Source organism: Erythranthe guttata, chromosome 7, assembly GCF_056151865.1.
Source record: "Erythranthe guttata isolate IM_541 chromosome 7, IM_541, whole genome shotgun sequence".
Lineage (NCBI taxonomy): Eukaryota > Viridiplantae > Streptophyta > Magnoliopsida > Lamiales > Phrymaceae > Erythranthe > Erythranthe guttata.
Window position 1 is genome coordinate 6,425,991 of NC_142539.1, and position 17,183 is coordinate 6,443,173.

A 17,183-nucleotide genomic window follows, 5' to 3' on the forward strand; every position below is an offset into this window, starting at 1 on the left:
AAAATGATTGATTTATGTGCGACTATGATTCTCTTATCTCTATATTACTCACGTATAAAATATGACTTCATTCAAAAGAAGAAAAAAAATGATCCGTAATTTTGGTGCAAAATCAATTTATTCGCTTCTGAAAAACAACATGATTTTTTTTTATTCTTCATTTTTATCATCCCAAATATTTATTCCATTAATCATAGCAATTATGAGACTGAGTTCTCTGATAGAATAAATAAAATAAATAATAAAAATGTAAAATAAAGAAAAAATGAGAATGATTTTTATTTTATTTTATGGCATTTCACCAAAAAGAATATGCTACCTAGTACGGTAGACACTAGAGTAGGTGGAGTGGGGGAGCTTTAATTTAGGCAAAAAGCCACAAAAGCAGTAGGAAAGTGGGCCAACTTATTAATTTTATTTCGTAATTTTGTAATGGCCCATCTAACCAAACCAGTGAAACATAACATAATACTTATAGGGATAATTAGCAAGAACCCCCTCATCTAGGTAAATGAGTTAAGGAAACCCCCCCTCCCAAAAATAATTAGAGAAAACCCCCTAGCTAATATTCCACCCAAATATTATTTTAGTAATTCCAAAACTACCCTTAATTGTTCAATATACTCTTTTAAAACCCTAATCTCATTTTTCATTTCTCATTCTCCATTATCGTCAATATCTTCTATTTTCTCTGTTTTTTATTCTTTCTTTCTTTTTTCTTTGTTTGTCTCCGGCAAATATTCTCCCCGCCGCCGCTGTCGGAATAGGGAGAAATTCAGAGAGTCTCCACCGCCATGACCGAAGACGACGATTGCAGTGGGTAAAACGACGCCGTTGACGGAGAAAACGAGATGTGGGACCGCCGTTAATCCCAGCTCCAACAGCGAAATCGGCGGTCCAATCGGTCGCCGGCCTTTACTCCAATCTCTCTGCCAATTTCCCCACCATCGTTCACCAGCGGCTCTCCTTTGGAAAATGAACCTCGAGTAATTTCCTCTCTCTACTCTGTCTTAAAAATAATTAGACTTCAGCCATGGATGTTTCTAAATAAATTTTTGAGTTTCTGGAAATTGTTGGTTGATTTGTTAGCATGGTGCATATGCTTCGGATTTTTGTTTATCGAGATTCGGTAGGGTTTGTATCTTCTGTGGGAGTAGTTCCGGGAAGAGGGAATGTTACAGAGAAGCGGCACTCGATCTAGGGTTTTTTGGTGGATTGTAGCGGAAGACGGCGCAGAAAAAAAATTTCGCGCAGGCAGGGCACTTATTCGACTACGTGGTTTAATCGACTATGTACGTAGTCGATTAAGGCTTAATCGACTATGTTCAGTAGTCGATTAAGGTTAACCGACTCTAGTTGTTATTTTGTTTTTTTTTTTTTGATTTTTTGTTTATTGATTCCAATGTATAAATCAATTACAATGTTTGTATTTTTTTTTAAATATAATTGTTTTTGTATTTTTTTTGTAATTGTGATTTGTTATTTTTAGTAGTTAAATTTTTAATCGACTATCCATTAATGAACCTGATAGAGAAAAAAATTAAAAAAATTAAAAACAAAAATTAAAAACAAAATTAGAAAAAAAAAAGTTAAAAAATAAAAAATTTCCTTAATCGACTATGAAGCATAGTCGATTAAGGCTTAATCGACTATGCATGAGGGTATTTTTTCATATTTCAAAATATCAAAATCTCCTAATAAAACGTATATTTTGCTATTTGCAACTCTAATTTATTTAATATTCCTTTAATATTTTATATTATCTAAATTATTCCAATTTTTTGAATGTTATATATATATATATATATATATATATATATATTATTTCAATTGTTTTCTAAATTTACGTCTGTGAGTATTTTTTTTTTTTTTTTTGAAAACTCAGAATATGCTAATGAAATACACATTTTGTCACTTGCAACTTTAATATGTTTACCACTCATTTAATATTTTCACCAATTTATATGTCTAAATATTTCATAAATTAGCCCAAAATTTGTAAAATAATCCCTTTAAATTTGAAAATATTACATATTTTTTATTATTTAATGTGTATAGTATTAAAAAAAATCGGGGGCGCTGCCCCCGAATCCCTGTAAACTTTTACCCAACCATTATATTTTTTACTATATTTAATTCCGAACACCCTTGGCAAAAATTCTGGATTCGCCACTGCACACAGATACATGTATATATATGTAAACATATATATATATATATATATATATATATATATATATATATATATATATATATATATATATATATATATATATTTTTATATATACACACACATACACTCACATACACACACACACACACACACACACTCTCTCTCGGTTTACACACACACACACACACACTCTGTTTACACACACACACACTCACATACAGACACACACACTCGTATACACACACACACACAGATACATGTATATATATATATATATATGTGTGTGTGTGTGTGTGTTTTTATATATACACACACATACACTCACATACACACACACACACACACTCGTATAAACACACACACACACACACACTCTGTTTACACACACAAAGACATTCACATACACACACACACACTGTTTTACAATTAAATTTTTAATTAAAATAATATTTGACTTTTTTTGTGAGAAAATTGTTTTGGTATTTGATTGGATTTTGGTTGGATCCAATATGACCCACTTTATTTTGTGGTTAAACTTTCAATGGATCTAAAGTGGATCCACATGGATCCAATTTAAAAAAAAAATCAACTTGATCCGATCCGATTTGTTTCAACTAGACGTAATCTAAACTGGATCCTTATGGACCGAACCGGATCTAATCGGATCCGTGGAACCGGATCCAAATTGCCACCCCTAATAATAATAATAATAATAATAATAATAATAATAATAATAATAATAATAATAATAATAATAATAATAATAATAATAAATCGAGGCGAAAATGATTGATTTATGTGCGACTATGATTCTCTTATCTCTATATTACTCACGTATAAAATATGACTTCATTCAAAAGAAGAAAAAAAATGATCCGTAATTTTGGTGCAAAATCAATTTATTCGCTTCTGAAAAACAACATGATTTTTTTTTATTCTTCATTTTTATCATCCCAAATATTTATTCCATTAATCATAGCAATTATGAGACTGAGTTCTCTGATAGAATAAATAAAATAAATAATAAAAATGTAAAATAAAGAAAAAATGAGAATGATTTTTATTTTATTTTATGGCATTTCACCAAAAAGAATATGCTACCTAGTACGGTAGACACTAGAGTAGGTGGAGTGGGGGAGCTTTAATTTAGGCAAAAAGCCACAAAAGCAGTAGGAAAGTGGGCCAACTTATTAATTTTATTTCGTAATTTTGTAATGGCCCATCTAACCAAACCAGTGAAACATAACATAATACTTATATGTCTTTCAAGTTTGAACTAATTCTACATTTATTTATATCATAAAGAAGGCGTGACATTTATTCAAAAAAAAAAAAGAAAAAAAAAAAAGAAGCCGTGACATTATTAAATGATGCAACTAATTCCTCCGTTTTCTTATGTCTCATGTAATTATAAAAATTCTTATATTATTATGTGTCATTTTAGATTTTTTTGGTGAGGCTATTTTCTTCACCAACTTTAACTTAACATGATAGATCAATGGAGTTGGAAAGAGAAGATACAAATCTAAAAAGAGTAATTTTGTTAACTAATAATATTTTTTCGCTAAAATCAAGGCTTTTTAATAAGTTTATTTTTAAAGGTTTTTTAATAACTTTTACTGTGGAACTGTGTATCAACCTTAAACGTCACTAGAAAAGAAAAGAATGGAGTATTTAAGCTCATAAAACTCAAATGATAAACGTTGTTTCGATTTTATTAATACCAACATTCAAGATCAGAAAGCTAATTCAAATGGCTATAAGTTTGATGTTTTGATTTTTTTTAAAGTTCAGAGTATAAGATGGTCAAAATCACTTTTGAAGTAGATTTATTGTGGGTTAGAGCAATGACGTTCACTCATGCATAATTCTCTCAGCCAACATCCATTCTATCTCATTCAATTTTGAATCGATATCTAAGTCAAATGACTATAAATTTGGTCATTTTTAATTTTGTAAATTTCAAACTGAAAAACAGCTTTAACCACATTCGTAGTCGGGACAATACCGATAAAATTTTAAAACGACTTTTGAATGTAGACCTTGGAAAGTATTTGTGCATTTTATTTATTTTTCATTAGGAAAAGAAAAGCCATACCATTTGTTGTTTTAGAAGTTCATTCCATGATTCAATTTTATCATTCTATCATTAATTGTAAGATCTTATAAGCTTAGCTGGAGAAATACAATACAAAACAATACTCACTAGAACATACGCCTCAATCACAAGATAAATTTGATCATCTTCAAGTGAAAGAAAGTAGCAAGTGATAAGGATCAATCCTAATAGTTGAGTTGAATTACGTTATTGGGCGTTTGACTAAATTGGGCTTTGGCAGGAGTGGTGCTCTATTAAATTCGTCAAGAGTTGTTGGTTCATAGTTCAACAAAAGATTTGGAAAGTGTTGTGGTAAAAAGGATAACACAAACTCGATATTGGTATGCTATTTTTTAATATGGGTCAAGGTCAATTGGACTTGCTCTTCGGTTTTCCCAAAATGACTCATATGAATAGAGTTGTTATCCTCTCTTTATAAATGAGTAATCTCATTTTCACATTAAATTAATGTGGGACTCTGTTTGTACCCAGCAATCCTACCCTTGAACAAAGAACCACATACGTCGGACCACAAAGGACCACTGAGCTTCCCTCAATTTGCGACTCGGTGGCTCACACCATCTTTGTTCGGCGCACCGAGCCTTGAACAAAGGAACACCCAACCTCCCAGCTGGAGTTCTTCGAGACGCCTGTTAGGGGTGTGCGCGGGTCGTAAACCCCCGGGTTCTAGCAAAACCCACCCTCGTCCCGTCAACTAACGGTTCTTGATTTTAAGGAACCAAACTTGTGGGTTTTCGACGGGTTTAGGATAGACGGGTCTATTGCGAGTTTAAAGTAGAACCCAACCTTCACAGGTCGAAACCCGTCGTAATTTAAAAACGTTATTTTCTTTAATAATTTATCAGTTTTACGCGAAATTATTAAGAAATTAAAATGAATGACCAAGTGTAAAATTTTAAATTGAAACAAACGTGAATAACATCAATGATAAATGTCACGAGTAAATCAAAATTAATAATTTTTAACCATAAATTCAAAAAAGAGTAACTAAATTCAAACCTTTATAAGAAAAAAATTAAAATAAAATACATAACCGTAGACAAAACAGGACGATGTCGTCGTTATACATATAAGTCTTGACATGTAAGAGATACTTTATTCATGTATTATCAATTATTAATTTATTATACTAAATAATATAAACAAATCGACGTCGTCTTGTATAGCGGGGCGGGGCGGGTCTCAGGGGTATTAATTTTTTTTTGAACCCGTCTTAGACCCAAACCCGCGGATCTTATCCATTTTAGGACCCAACCCTATAAATGGATCTATCCATCCAGTCCTAGCGGGGCGGTTTTTAACGGGTTCAACGGGTTGATGGGTTCGACTTGCTCACCCCTACCGCCTGTCATTTGCGCACCGGGAGCTCATCATATTTGCTCGGCACCGAGAACTTCCGACAATATCTACCACATGGTTAAGTTTGAGCCATGCTCTGATACCACTGTTGGTTGAGAACAAAAATAAGGGGAGTTGCACTCACCGAGAATTGCAAGAGATAAAATTTTGGAAGGAGAGCGAATATCACGCCCGTTAGTTAAGGAGAGAAAGGAAAAATCAGCATGTGGGATTATGTTATTGGGCTAAGAGACTATAAGCTCAATTTTGTGTGGGCACCGGGTAAGTGGGCTTCAATGTGGGTTTGTAAGTAGGTCATTTACAAAGAATTCATTTTTTGGCCATACTTACAAATCTCCAGCTGATCTAATTGTGTCATCAAGATCTTTTTGGAGAAATGAAGTCACCATTGCCTTGTGACACCACATACTCAAAACATGAAGTTAGAACAAATTAACAATAAAGCATAAAGTTATGCAATAAACATTAAAACACAGACTAATGCAATAAAAACAAAATACAAAGTAATGCAATAGCAAGCAAAAATACAAAGTAATGCAATAGCAAGCAAAAACACAAAGTAATGCAAATAACAAACAAAACACAAAGTAATGCAAATATGATAACCCATTAGAACACATCACCGTCAATATCATTTTGTATTGATCTCTATTTTCGTATTTCTTAGGCTTGAGACACTGATCAATAATGATAGGTGTCACCACAATTGAAACGCCTTCTATTATTAGGATTAGTCTTTGATTTACTACAATCTCCACCATTTTTCTTATTTTGACCATTTCGACTAAAACAAATCTGTTGTTTTGAAAACGACTAAGCTTGACTTCCTCCACTAAAATTTATCCCACGAAATGATTTATCTCTATTAATTCTTAATTCAAGCTCTTTACTATTACAAACATTAATCACAATATCTAATATAACCTGATCCCTATCATACTTCATAACAAACTTAACATTATGAATAACATTCAAGAGCACAATATGGGTATAATCATCAATGTTCTTATCACCCGTTAATTTAATATCTTGAACTAATTAACTTGGTAAAAATATCCATATTAGCATCAATATTTTTGCTCAAGTCCAATTTAAATCCTAAAAACTTTTCTAGCATTAAAATTTTTATTGGGCAAAGAAGTTTCAGTATAAAGTTCCACCAAATAATTTCATTAACATCTTGCAGAATCATGCTTTCCTACTTTTCTAATCACATTGTCACTTAGATTCAAGATAATAGCAGAATAAGCAAGTTCATCAAGTTCTTCATGTTTTGAAACAGTTATAAAAACATATTCAGTTGGAGGAATTGCTTAAAAATATTTGAGATGGATTAAAATGCTTTTCGTTTTCGGTTGCCAAATTGAAAAATCACATTTTCCATCGAAAGGAGCTAAAGAAAACACAGAAAACGATCCCACTTTTTCAAGTATCACAAAGATAGAAAAATCACAAATATTATCAAATATCAGTAGGATCAACACAAAGTAGAATCACAAAGATTCACAATTCTTTAGAAGATCGAATCACAAAGATTCACAACATTCGAAACACAAAGATAAGAGAATCACACAAATTCACAATTTCAGAGTAAAATTGAATCACAATCACAAAGATAGCAAAATCAGACAAATTCACAAAATATTAGCGGAAGCAATAAACAAAAAAAAAAAAATTCACCAGGATTCACCAACAATACATGTATAATTATCACCAAGATTTAATCAACCCACCAACAACACAGGGTTTCGTACGCCACACCGTACGGACCCTTAACAAAGCTCTGATACCACTTTTTGGTGCCAACGGGATATCACAAACTCCACATTTGTATGATATTGTCCAATCTGGGTCACGGCCAATTGATTTTGCTATTGGGTTTCCCTAAAAGGCTTCATACCAATAAAGTTTCTATCATCTTCTTATAAATGAGTGATCTCTTTGCCATATTAAACCAATGTGGGATTATGTTTGTACCTAATAATCCTCCCCTCGAACAACGGACCACATAGGTCGAACCATAAAGGACCATTGAGCTTCCCCTCAATTGTGCCCTAAGGGCTCACACCATTTTTGTTCGCAGCACCGAACATCGAACAAAGGAGCACAGAGCCTCCCACCTGGAGCTTTTCAAGCCGCATGTCATTTGCGCACCGGGAACTCACCATATTTGTTAGGCACTGAGCATTTCCCGCAATTTCCACCACATGGTTAAGTTTGGGTCATTCCTCTGATACTAGTGTTGGGGGACGAGATAGCACAAATTCCACACTGGTATGATATTGTCTAATATGAGCCAAACCTAGTTTATTTTGTTCTTAGGTTTTCCCTAAAGACCTCATGCCAATAGAGTTGTTATCTCCTCCTTATAAAAGAGAGATCTCTTTCCCGTATTAAACCAATTTGGGACTATGTTTGCACCTAACAACAAGTCCCATTTCGATACAAAATTGAGCAAGTAGCGCGGTTGCGTATAGTTCAAGTTTATTGTTTATGGGAGTTTTCATATCAACAAGGACTCTCATATCAATGATACCTGATCGACGACAAATCTGGAGTTTTAATTAGATAATGAATGTGATCTAAGTAAATCTAGAGTTGCAATTAGATTAGAAGACTACCTCTAAACCTAACCCAGAAGTACATGGCTTATGGTTCATTGTAAATCTGACAACCGGTCTAATTATATTTAATTAGTATTTTAGATATATTAGCGGAAGTCTCGTAGAAAATAATTAGTGTGAAAGGTTCTTTTGGAAAACGCCTTCTATAAAGAAAAAGTTACATATAATTTTTTATTTTAAAAATTAGATGAAGAATGTCAGCACCTTACTACACGATATACACTTAACCGATTCCTTAAAAGGGGTATGCATGATGAGTAACTTAATTGCAAAGAGTAAAGTGATGAAATCTGGATAATTTAGGTAGATTTACTTTAGGAATTTATTTTTCTTAAACCGTTTGTGCAAAGTACATGAAATGTTTACCACATACTCTAATGTGAGTCTTGAGAACTCCATTCAAACGGTTTTCAAAGTTATTTATTCTTTTGGTAGAAATAATTAAAGTTGTACAACAATTCATTTCAAAATCCAGAATAGAGAAGGGAGCTCTGAAAATATCTCATAAATCCCCTATTGTTTCAAATACTACCAAATATTTTGTCGAAATAGTATAATGAGTTCGGAATCTATTCCAAGTGGAATTGATACATTTGAGATAGAAAAACGTCGGATGTTAATGCAAAAACTATACAGTGACTATGTGTTAGTGCAGTCGTAGCAAACAATTCATAGTTAATTCATGACGTCCAAATAAGTCAAAAGACCTAGAAAAATAACCATAACGGAGAGACCTATTACTATGTAAAATTTAATGAAATTCAAAGACAGAGCACAACATAATAGATATTTAAAACGTATTTCAAACGACAAGGCCTATCACAACATAGTATCTAGTCGATGAGCATTTTATATAAGTTCAGGAAAAGTTGCGTTTCAAACAACAAGGCATATCACAATCTATTACACATAATGTTCTTAATAATAAGTCCCCTTGAGGGGTGGAAGATCGAGTACGATAACAAATACTCTCATAACGGTATCAAACGTTTTTAGTAGTAAACTAAAAGGATTTAAACACATAACTAAGTTGAGAGCACACAAGATCCACGCACCTTCTATGTGAACATAAGATCCTCGAACTCGACTTCAACTTTACGACTCGTGCACGTGATTAAAGGTAACTACAAGCATTTCAACACACATACGAGTCTTTTGGACTCAATGAAAATTTCGAAGAGTATCGAGTACATAGAGGCAATTAACATACATATTACTATATACATCATTTCATATCATATATATACATAAATATAAACATTTTGATTTACCTCAACCATCATTCCTTTATTAAGAGATGATATATACGTTGTGACGCCCACTACCGAAATATATTTTTTTTTCTTCAATAAATGAATACTATGATTACTAATCAATACAACAACTTCAACTTAACTACTCAGCATTAAAATCAAACACAAGTGGCAACCAAAGCTCACAGCTAATCTCGTATACATAGTTCTTGAATTACAATCATTTTTAAACACAATACTAGATTAAACTCTCTAAATCTCTGAATAACTTCTACTCCTAAGAGCCTTCAACATAATCGTCCACTAATGCACCTGACACTAAGAATAAGAAGGAAAATAAAGAAGAAGTAAGTCCAAGTGAACTTAGTGAGGAGTACAAGGGAATAACAGTTGAATCAAATAATAATCACAATATAATTGTTCAAGGAATTGGAGTTGGAATTGGACCATCTAGAGAATAATCGTTCGATAAGGAATAAGAGGCCAATGTACAAGGCACATTAGTATGACCAGAATAAAAAATACAATCAATATGTACAGGTAAAAAACAATATTCACGGGTAATTCCCGGTTATCAATTATGAATTTCGTGGAGATTCCCACGATAATAACTTTGGATATCAAATATGAGACCATAGAGATTCCCATGGTAACAATTTGTTCATGTACCTGTACATGCCTTATGACTCCCTTAGCCGTACCTACCTTATAACACCGATAAGGGAGCTACCCTGTCAATCAATCAATAGGCATGCCCGGGCGCATGCCGATCCGTCCATCAACACAGTTAACCTTCAACTACGCCAATGGTCTAGATCCAATATGGGTACTGTCGAAGAGACCATCCACCGTCGGCCCAATACCGCCCAGCAGTCTTTTTCGAACAGCCCCGAGCCCAACTGGTCAATTATCCTTAGGGCGTCCCCAAATGAATCAATAATATAGAGATACGGATATGCTTCCGACTATCTCAATTTACATTTTGAATCCCAATAATGAATTCCACTTTGGAAAGAACCAATATCACAGTTCAACAATTGTGGGATCCCAATAACAAGTGATAATATCTTGTGGTCACAAAATCACAAGTCAAGAAGGGTACGATCAATTGTTTCAATAAGAGAGTGACCACAATTCAAGATCGTATAACAATTGATGAAGATGGATCTCAATTAACAATAGTCTACGGTTAAAATAGAATCCGTAGTTGTATAGCTCGAAAGACAAGTGGTTTCAAAGGATCAATGAGAAGTCAAGATACGAATGATCCATCAATTCACAGTAGGTAAGAAACGAATGATTTAATGGATAAACACAATAATCCTAAATGGTTCACGAGTCGGGAAAAGAACGATTTACGTTTCATTGAACCACTGTAGAAACAAATCAAATGATTTAATGAATCATAATAGAAGTGGTTCAACTAATAGTCAAGTCAAAATGTGAAATAATTCAATATTGATAGAGAATTAGATTTAAACTCGTTAAATAATTCAAGGATCAATAAAGGAACTCGATTGAGTAGCCAAAGAATCTAGATGATAAATTATTGGAATAAGTCTCGAATCAAGATGAGAACTTATTTGAATAGTTCGAGGAAGAAGATACGAACCATCAAGAGGATTCCGAATAAATCATTATTTTCAACAATTCAAGAATCATAATATAATACGATAGGCAACAAGTAAGATATATCACAATTAAGTGATCAAGAAGCAATAACTGATATCTTATTCTCAGTGTGCATTTTGTTTTTCCAAGAAATAATAGTGAAGAAATAGAGTACTCACCTAGAGTCCAATGCATGTGCTATAAATACATCTTTACCCTCAAGCCACGCTTAAATCTCATGTAGTCTTGAGTGAGAGCTTTACTACTCTCAATGCCTATACAAATATTTATCAATTAATAAGATTTACACAGTCAATTTCTTGAAACGTTTATTAAGAATGTCTTGCTGCCACAGCTTATTCGAACAGTCGATCACCTTACTTATCCGAATAACCTAAACAATATATCAAATTAAAGATAACATATGAATCTATAGGTTCAGTGAAGATCTTGAGCCCAAATTATCAACCTAACACAGCAATAATAGTCTTGGATGATGATTGCATGAAACTGCCAGGTTTTGTTTAAACAAATGCATTTGCTGGCACTGTTTATTTGAAAAATCATAACAATTTGTAGAGTTATCCAAATTATCTAAATTAACACCAAATTGAACCTTGCAATGTAAACTACAAGTTCTCAGAAGACACACAGCCCAAATTATTATCTCAACATAGCAAAAACGGCCTCGTAAGAAGAATATTCAAAACTGCCATGTTTTAAAAGATTTACTGTCACTTAATTCGGACCTCTAATCAGCTTCAAAACATACATTAACTCAACACAATTTTACACTTACCAATAGTTTTCGAGGTCCTCTACGAGTTTTGTCAAGGAATGATTCCCAAATTCGCACTCCAAACCCTCCAAATTCTTGCTCCGAAAACAGGTGCGGCAGAAGGTTTTCTTTCCCTAAAGTTTCGGTGAGCAGCTGGGATTTTCGCCAAATTCCGGCGACCACCGCCGATGAATACCATCGAGAACAAGCACCTATGGAAGGCTGACATCTCAAGGTTTCTAACCGTGGTTCATGGTCGTCGAGATGCACCCTCTAAGGCCTCGTTCAATTAATTCTTTGAAGAGCCAAAGGCTGGAATTCGATTTCTGGACAGCTAGTCGCCTTTTTCGCCCGATTCCGGCGACCATCTGATGCATCCACCGTTGGAGGCCACCACCACTGGAAAGCTGACTTCCCAAGCTTTCCAACGATGTGACTTGATCGTTATAGCCCCTCGTTCACACATCCCTAATTTTGTCGACAATTGAATTGGGGATTTGCTTTTCCAACCTCAAATTTGTTTCATATACCTCACTTCTTCAAACCCCTTCTTGAATTCGAATTTTCTCCAATTGATTTCTGGAATTTCAGTCAAGAACCGAGAGAGAAAGGAGAGAGTAGGCGAGAGAGAAAGAGAGCGATGAAGAAATAGAGAAGACGAGAGACGATGAGGTATTTATCGGGGTAGGAATAGACACGGCCATGGGCCGGTTCCGGGCCGGTTCATACCGATTCACGGTTAAATGTTTCCGGAACCGGAACCGGCCCCTAATTTGCACGGTTCAGCGGGCCGGTCGGCCAGCCGGTTCAATCCGGTTCCGGGCCTATCCGGGCTGGTTCACGGGTCGGCCTGGAAAATTTGATTTTTTTTTTTTTAAAATACTTGATGAATAAATAAATTAAAGAAGTAATTTTAAATAGAAAAAGGAAAAGGAGATAAATGAAAAGACTTGAACTTAATTTAATTCAAAATTTTAAAAATTTCGAATTGGGTTGGGGTGTGAGGGTATTTATAGGAAAAATTGGGGGGAAAAAAATAAAATAAAAAAATCGAATAACAGCGAGTTCACTAGCCGTTGTTTGCTTTTTTTTTTTTGATTTTTTTTTGAATTTGCTTTTTTTTTTTTAAATCTAGGCGAACCGCCGGGCCGGCCCGGGGGTTCACGGTTCATCGATTCATAGAACCGGGTCCGTCCCGGGGATGACGGGCCGGTTCACGGGTCCTGGGCCGGTTCACCGGTCAACGGATTGGGCCGGTTTCGTCAACGGGCGGGTTCGGGCCGGTTCCAGACCCAAAACCGGCCCGTGGCCGTGTCTAGGTAGGAAGGAGAACACGTCCAATGTTGTACGTGTCTCTTTTATTTTCCAATTAATCATATTTCGTCTCTATTATCCGATTACCGAGTCATTTATTAGTATGGGCAAATGGCAAATAGGTACATGACAACGACACTTAATTAAAAGAGGGATATCCAACTTTTTTATATTTTAAATAAATCCAGCCCATTCAAATTTATTTGCAAATAAGGAAAATTCTTTTATATATACCAGAATTACCCCAACCCCAATTCATTGAAACTCAATTCAACTCCAATTTTATGATTTACACCCCAATTTAGCCCAATTTCATAAATTAACATATTTTAACCCTAATTTCGATTTTGACCCCAATTTTTACCCGCCACCACCGGAGACCGCCGGTCTCCGGCGTTGACTTTTTTTTTTCTTATTTTCTTTTAATAATTTATTCTTTCTTAAAAAAAATATTTTAATTAATATTACTGTATTGACTACTAAATTATAACTGTCGGAGACAGTAATTTAACTGTTAATTGACCTTTTTTTTTTCAAAAATATTTTAATTAATATTACTGTCTTGGCTGCTAAATTACTGTCTCCAGCAGTTATTTAACTGTCGGAGTCAGTAATTTAACTGTTAATTGATTTATTTTTTTAAATGTTTTAATTAATATTATTGTATCCATTGCTAAATTATTGTCTCGAGCAGTTATTTAACTGTCGGAGACAGTAATTTAACTGTTAATTATTTTTTTTCTTACAAAAATATTTTTAATTAATATTACTGCCTTGGCTGCTAAATTACTGTCTTCGGCAGTTATTTAACTTTCGGAGACGGTAATTTAACTGTTAATTGACTTTTTTTTTTTGAAATTGTTTTTTTTTTTTAAAGATTATTTTAATTAATATTACTCTCTTAGCTGCTAAATTACAGTCTCCAACTGTAATTTAATATTACTGTTCGGGAAAATAATATTCATAATATTACTGTCTCAGATAGTAATATTAATAATATTACTGTTCGGGAAAATAATATTCATAATATTACTGTCACAAACATTAATATCACTGTCTGAGACAGTAATTTAGTAGCCAAGACTAGGGGTGTAAACGAGGCGAGCTCGCCTTATTTTGTGAGCTCGAGCTCGAGCTCACTACAACTATACCAGGCTCGAGCTCGAGCTCGAGCTCGAGCTCGACGAGCCTATAGTTTTGAGCTCGAGCTCGAGCTTGTTTTGTTTCTAAGGAGCTCGAGCTCGTGCTCGAGCTCGTATATCAAACGAGCCCGAGCTCGAGCTGAGTATAACCAAATTTTCCTTCAATTAATTTCAATTTTTTTTTTCTTTAATCAAATAACAAATTACAAGATTAAAACTAACTAATAAAATAAATCTATTTTTTTATTCGAATGTTAATGTCTTAGCAATAGTCTGATGGGGTTGTCTGGGGTCCGATAGGGGTTGTACGTCTCGGACCCAAACGATTTAATCTGGTGCGTAGAAAATATTTAGTAAAAATTTATAGTCGTTGATTTAAAGTACGAACTAGTACGATCCAGTACGAACCTATGAATTTGTAAATTAAAGTACGAACCCAGTAAAAATAGATCGTAAAAAGGTCGTACTCCATCGTACTTCATGTAAAATTACTTTATTAACCTTACATTATTAAACCAGGGAATTAAAAGTAGGGTTAACTGTACTTTGCTACTTTGGTCATTTGTGCTCTTTGCCCCCCAAATAAAAAAAAACCCCGATCATACCTCGACTAACTAATTTAGCCTAATTTCACCAATTAACCAATTTTTGACCATAATTTCAATTTTGACTCGCCACCACCGGAGACCGCCAGAGGCCCACGGTCTCCGGCGTTGACTATTTTTTTCTTTCAAAACTTTATTTTTGTCTGAATTTTTTTTCCGGTAGCTCAATCGCAGGGTCTCCGGCTTTGATTTTTTTTATTTTTTCTAAATTTTGTTTTTTCTAAAAAAAATTATTTTAACTAATATTAGTGTATTGGCTGTTAAATTACTGTCTCCAGCAGTTATTTAACTGTCGGAGACGGTAATTTAATGTTAATTAACCATTTTTTCTTAAAAAAAATATATTAATTAATATTACTATCTTGACTACTAAATTACTGTCTCCACAGTTATTTAACTGTCAGAGACAGTAATTTAACTGTTAATTGACTTTTTTTTTCTTAAAAAAAATATTTTAATTAATATTACTGTCTTGGCTGCTAAATTACTGTTTTCAACAGTAATTTAACTGTCGGATACAATAATTTAACTGTTAATTGACTTTCTTTTTTGAATTTTTTTTTCTTAAAAAAAATATTTTAATTAATATTACTGTCCTGGCTCAAAATTACTGTCTCCAACAGTAATTTAACTGTCCGAGACAATAATATTACTGTATTAATTAATTTTATCGTCCTGGCCTGCATTATTGTTGTCTTCGACTGTAATATTATTGTCTTCGACCGTAATATTACTGTCTCAAGCAATAATATCACTGTTTGGGACAGTAATATTAGTAATATTACGGTTCGGGAAAATAATATTCATAATATTACTGTCCGAAACAGTAATATTATTGTCTAAAACAGTAATATTACTGTATGAGACAGTAATTTAGTAGGCAAAATAGTAATATTAATTAAAATAGTTTTTTCTAAGAATTTTTTTTTCAAAACCGAAATAAAAAAAAAGTCAACGCCGGAGAGCGGCGGTCAACTGCGGTTGACTGACCGGAAAAAAAAAATTCAGAAAAAAAAGGTTTTCAAAAAAAAAAAAAAAGTCAACGCCGGACACTTCCCGGTCAACGCCGGAATCTGGCCGGAAAAAAAATTTCAGAAAAAAATTTATTTTCTAAAAAGAAATATTTTTTCAAAAAATTATTAAAATGGGGGTTAATGTGATATATTTGTTTAAATTCGGTGTTAATGTATAATATTAAGGAAGTTAGAGTATAATGGATGAAATTGATAAAAAATATATTATGGAGGGTATTTTAGAGTAAAGACATGGTGATGGGTTTATTTGAAAGATTGTTGTTTATGTGGACCAATGTGCATTTAAGTCCCTTGTCATGGCCCTAATTATTAATTATTATTAATTGTCACGTAAGTTTTAGTTATAGGGGTTTTATGTAATTTCACTTATAAGGTAGGTATCGTACTTTTTTTATGGGGTTCGTACAAATCATACGTGTCACATTTTTATTGGTTGATTTTCCGTCGTTTGGGTCCGAATAGTACAACCCCTCTCGGACCCTAGACAACCCCTAGTCTGATACTATATATGTCTTATTAATTTTTTTTTAAATTAGAAAAGTAATATTATTCTTTTTTATTTATTATTAATAATATCCATTATTTTGTATTATTAATATGCATTAAAAAAATATAGAAAAAATGTAAAGCTCGCGAGTCAGCTCGCGAGCTGTCGAACAACTGAAATGAAGCTCGAGCTCGACTCGTCAAAAAGCTCGGGCTCGTGAGCTCGAGCTCGATTTTTTGAGCTCGAGTACGAGCTTTTTTCGAGCAAGCTCCGAAAGCTCGCGAGCCGGCTCGTCTCATTATACCCCTAGCCAAGACAGTAATATTAATTAGAATATATTTTTCAAGGAAAAAAAATTTTCGAAAAAAGAAAGAAAAAAAAAAAAAAGTCAACGCCGGAATCTGGCCGGAAAATAAAAATTTCAGAAAAAAAAAATTATTTTTTCAAAAAATTATTATTTTGGGGGTTAATGTGATATATTTATTTAAATCCGGGGTCAATGTTTAATATTAAGGAAGTTAGAGCATAATGGATGTAATTGATAAGAATTACATTATGGAGGGTATTTTAGACTAAAGACATGAGGATGAGTTTATTTAGAAGACTGTTTTTTTTTGTAGACCAATGTGCATTTAAGTCTCATGTGATGGGCCTATTTGTCATTCGCCCTATTATATACTTATC

The 17,183-nt window shown here is 33.5% G+C and overlaps 1 long non-coding RNA gene across 1 annotated transcript; it reads left to right on the plus strand.

The window, feature by feature from the left end:
- The first annotated feature begins 658 nt into the window (after positions 1–658).
- LOC148769087 (uncharacterized) lies at positions 659–1,469 on the plus strand. The gene is made up of 2 exons (XR_016032174.1): positions 659–986; positions 1,090–1,469. It is a non-coding gene; the product is annotated as an uncharacterized LOC148769087 (long non-coding RNA).
- Positions 1,470–17,183: the final 15,714 nt, after the last annotated feature.